Genomic DNA, 5,000 nt, shown 5'->3' with positions numbered 1-5,000 from the left:
GCTTCTACTTCTTCTACTTCTACTTCTTCTTCTTCTTCCTCTTCTTCTTCTTCTTTTTCTTCTTCTTCTTCTTCTTCTTCTTCTTCTTCACGTGAGTTAACGAAAGACCGTAAAAACGGGATTCGGCGGCCGTGAAAACATCCGTTAATGGAATTAACGTCTTCGAAGAAGCGATCCTTGCTAATTTCCATACTAAGGAAACGAGATATCTTCCTTGGTGGTGTTCCCTCTTTGCCCTTACCCCCCCTCCCCCTCCTCCCTTCATCCCCTCTGCCCAGCTACTCCTCAGCACCTGACATTCTCAGTCCCCATGAACACAGAATCTTCCAGCAGCAGCCACAGCAACCAGCCAGCAACCAGCAATACTCAGCACCATAGTACCTCCCTTTCTTGAAACTCGTCCACATGGAGTCACCTCGAAGGATGATCAGACGTATGGTAGAGAAAAGAAGAAGAGAAGAAAAGAGACAAGACGAGACGAGACCAGACGAGACGAGATGAGACGATAGGTGAGGTGAGGTAAGGTGAGGGTAAGGTAAGGTAAAGTAAAGTAAAGTAAAGTAAAGTAAGGTAAGGTAAAATAAGGTAAGGTAAGGTAAGGTAAGGTAAGGTAAGGTAAGGTAAGGTAAGGTAAGGTATGGTAAGATGAGGTGAGGTAAGGTGAGGTGAGGTGAGGTGAGGTGAGGTGAAGTGAGGTGAGGTGAGGTGAGGATAAGAAGAGTTCGATTTCTTCGGCAAAAGCATCGCAGATCGGATGCTCGATCAACCAACCGGCCGTTCCAGCCTGACGAGGATACGCACCAGATCAGGTACTGCCACCGGAGTAGTACTGTTCCCGATGGTTATTGCTGGTCTTACTGTTACTGTTACTGTTGCTGTTGCTGTTGCTGTTGCTGTTGCTATTTCTGCCGTTGCCGCTATATACACGCACGCAAGGACGGATGGACGGACAGACGGACGGACGGATGGATGGATGGACGAACGCAGGCACCTGCTTTACTCTTTCAAGTTCGTTTGGGCACGCCTTTTTAAAGACAGTCTTCACGATTTACCCCTCTGTTTTTCGTATATACGTATGTATGCATGTATGTATGTATGTATGTATTTATATATGTATGTATGTATGTATGTATGTATGTATGTATGTATGTATGTATGTATGTAGGTAGGTAGAATTTAAGCGCATCATCGTTTCATCGAATAATTTAGTACCTAATTAACAGTCCAACTGCGATTTAATTCTTTGCCCTTTATTTTATATATATGATCTTGAGCATTATCTGAATAAATTATTTAAAAAATAATCGCAATAAGATGATATATTATTATTATTTGGCTTATTTACATGTTATTTGAATATAATCACTTGTTAATTTAATTGAAGAGATAAATGATTTTTGGCTTATTTCTCTCTCTCTCTCTCTCTCTCTCTCTCTCTCTCTCTCAATTCTAAATCATCACGTTATTTTAGAAATTGAAATGAGATAAAATGTGTTTCACTTTTATTTTTGATTCTATGAACATCGATTATTGTCGATAGAATCTTAAAATAAAGGGATATCTTTCGAGGGATTGAAGCTCGATACAACTAATAATATTATTCTCATTTTGACGATTGATTTAATCGAATTTATTTGTTATTTTCATTTCAAACGGATTAATTTTGAAATAAAAATATTATTTGAAGATAATTTATTTGAACGATATAAAAAATAAAATTATATTTCTTAATATCATTTGTAAATTAAAAATTAATAAAAAGCAATTGAAATAATTCATCATTACGAATGATTACTTGTTATCATATTTGAAATAAAATATATCTATATACTTCTATATATAATCTTGTACCCATATATAAATATTTACCCGTAGATATATATATATATATATATATATATATATATATATATATATAAAATAATATATATGACTATATAAAAGTGATGATTATGTTTCTTTTTTAGTTTTTCTTTTTTGGTTATTAATTAAAGTTGATTATTAAGTATGCAAATAAAAAATAGATGAATACTCATATAATTTTTATGATCGTTAAAAATTCTCAACAGGTATTATATATATATATATATATATATATATTTGTTGTTGTTGTTGTTGTTGTTGTTAGAGATACCGAACAACAAAAATAATAATTAAAAAGAAAAAAAATATATATATATATGTGTATGTATTAAAAATACGTAGAAGAATATTGATTTGATTTTTGTAATTATAAAAAATGTTTAAGGATCTCATAAATACAGGGATATGTTTTTGAAGAAATATCTGACCGAACTTTAATAACCCTTAATACGATCATCATTAATTCTTAAGAAAAAGTATAATAACAATGATATAAAAGTTCGATCGTTTATTTCAATCACACCCTAATATCATCACAAAAGATATAAGTATTCATTATAAGAAATATCAATAATATAATATTATAATATATCAAAAAACTCACGCTCCCGTTTAATTCGAATGCATCATCTCGTCGGTTTCACCTCTTATTTTTCTTTTTTTTTTTCGTCACCCTTATCCTTCGTTAATTTATTCTCGTCGTCTCTTAAATCTTGTTTTGTATTTTCTCGTTCGAGTCTGTAAACATAGAATTAAGAGTGAAACAGGTAAAAAGAAAAATAAAAAGAAAAAGAAATAAAAAAAAAAGAAAAAAAAACCGGAAAAGAAAAAGCAGAAAAAAGAAGAAAAGATGAAAGAAAAAGATAATAAAGAAAGGAAAGGGAGATAAAAAAAAAAAAGAAAAAAAAAAACAAAGAGAGAAAGAAAGATAAAAGATGAATTTACGAGACAATTATTCGCGCGAGGTAACGTATAATATGTCATTAGCGTTGGAAAATGACTATGACGCACGCCCGTCCTTCGTAACTTATCCCCGCCCTACCCTGCCCCCATCCTCTTTTCCCTCTTCCATCGTCCACCCCTTTTAAAGAAAAATATGATCCTTAGATCGATCGAACGATCGATCGATCGAACGAACGAACGTACGGTTGGATCGATGGTCAACCTAGGTTATTATATAGCCCCTATAAAATATTCTCCCTTTTCACCCCACCTCACCCCAACCATATTCATCGTTCTCCCTAACAATGATGGCTAATTATAATTCATGTTTTCTTTTTCTCTTTCTCAACGTCGTCGACGTTGTCGTCGTTCCTTGGTAATAAACGAAGAGATAAGAAAATGACGAAGTCTAAGGAGAAAAGGAAGTTCAAAATTTATCGTTGACTTCCCTTCGAAACGACCGTCCATATATAATGATAAACCTCTCATCCTTAATTTATTTAACATATTTTAATTAAACAATTTTTCTCGATTACCTTTTTCTTTGCTTTTTTTTTTGTTCTGCGATTTGTTTTTCGTTCTTTCCCCCACCCCACCTCCTCTCTTTTCACCGCCTTTTCTTTTCTTTCGATCGTGTCACGAACGGGAAAATGTTTAGCACGATATAAGAGAAGTAAAGTCTTGTGATGGATAAAATAATAAAATAATGAAACGATAAAATAAAAAAAAATAAAAAAAAATAAAAAAGAACAGAATAAGGAAAAGAAAAAAGATAAGAAAGAATAAAAGAAAAGGGAAAATTCAAAAGGGAGAATATTTTCTTTTTATACAAACTACGGCGATATATATATATATATATATATATATATATATATATATATATATATATATATATACACATATAAAATTATCGATTACCATCCCGATAAATATTTCAAGTCGATAATTTATTTAATTCTCAATTTGTCGTATTTTAATTAAAAGGATTTCCCCCTCCCCCTTCCCCTTCACCCATCCCCTCCCCCACCGATTTATTTCTTTCGATCGCTTTAAGGAAGAAAAGTCGATTTGCCGAGAGTGTGAGTTTTGAAATCGACAAAAAAAAAAAAAAAAAAAAAAAAGAGAAAAAAAGAAAAAAAAAGGAGAGAAAAGAAAAAAGGAAAAAATAAGAAGGAGAAGAAGAAAATGAAGAAAAACAAAAGAGGAATTCGTGGAAGGAAGAATTTCCCGGTTGAAAAACGACGGGCCAGATCGGGACAATTCTCATCGGGCATGTACCTCACGTGCAACGTCCTCGGACACAATTTCCTGTTTCCTTCCTTGTCCTCCATACTGCCAACCACCAGAGAAACCGGAAAATCCACAAAAGCCTATACGTTTTATCATCTCTGTCTCTCTCTCTCTCTCTCTCTCTCTCTCTCTCTCTCTCACTCTCTCACTCTCTATCTATCTCTATCTCTCTTTATCTTTCTCTATCTCTTTCTACGTATACACGCAGGCGTGGGTTCGTTTCTATGTTCGTGTGTTACTTCTCTGCGTTAGAAATGAGATATGCATTGCTGCTTTTGCATTCTTAGAGATGACTTTAACTTCCACCCCCGCCGCCCTTCCCGCCTCCTTGTATACTTAAAGTCTCTTCCTTCTCTTGCTCTCTCTCTCTCTCTCTCTCTCTTTCTCTCTTTCTCTCGCTTTCTCTCTCAGAAAAAAAAATCCTTTCTCGTCGTTAGTACGATGAATTATTCTTGAGAGAGGAAGACAGAGATAGAGAGAGAGATAAAAAGAGAGAAAAAGGAAGAGAGAGAGAGAGAGAGAGAGAGAGAGAGGGTGCTGCGACGGACAGGAGGGAGGAGGGGGATTAAGGAGAAACAAGCCAGAACTTATAAAACGATTTTTACGAATTTCGTAAAGATTCGCGTTTAAAAAAAATTCATTCATTTTATTAATCTCGATCAAATCAATCCAATTTAATCCAACAAAATTTCTTCCTATATTATTCATTAATTCTATCATTTTATATTATTTCGTTTTATTTTTTTATTTCTTTTTTTTTTTTTTTTTTTTTTTTTTATATTAATACCTTATTTCGTTATACCTATGACGAGTGAAGAAGAAGAAGAAGAAAAAAAAAATAAAAAAAAAGAGCAATATAAAGAAAGATAAAAAAAAAAAAGAAAAAAGTGATTTCCAATAGTTAT

General features: G+C 33.3%; 1 protein-coding gene across 15 annotated transcripts in view; it reads right to left on the bottom strand.

Annotated features, from left to right (window-relative positions):
• LOC124426259 overlaps positions 1-5,000 on the bottom strand; it is a 180,570-nt gene that overhangs the window by 79,031 nt on the left and 96,539 nt on the right. For 12 of the 15 annotated variants that reach the window (XM_046967730.1, XM_046967725.1, XM_046967721.1 and 9 more), the window contains one exon: positions 2,468-2,601. The exons of 2 other annotated variants lie outside the window; for them this stretch is intronic. The gene's annotated coding sequence lies outside the window, so the exon portion shown is untranslated. Of the gene's footprint in view, positions 1-2,467; positions 2,602-4,083; positions 4,120-5,000 lie in introns of those variants that run through there. One more of the 15 variants, XM_046967731.1, reaches the window with a different exon arrangement.

The sequence above is a fragment of the Vespa crabro genome, chromosome 8, assembly GCF_910589235.1.
Source record: "Vespa crabro chromosome 8, iyVesCrab1.2, whole genome shotgun sequence".
NCBI lineage: Eukaryota > Metazoa > Arthropoda > Insecta > Hymenoptera > Vespidae > Vespa > Vespa crabro.
The sequence above is the reverse complement of the archived record's forward strand: the minus strand, read 5'-3'. Positions and strand labels throughout refer to the sequence as shown.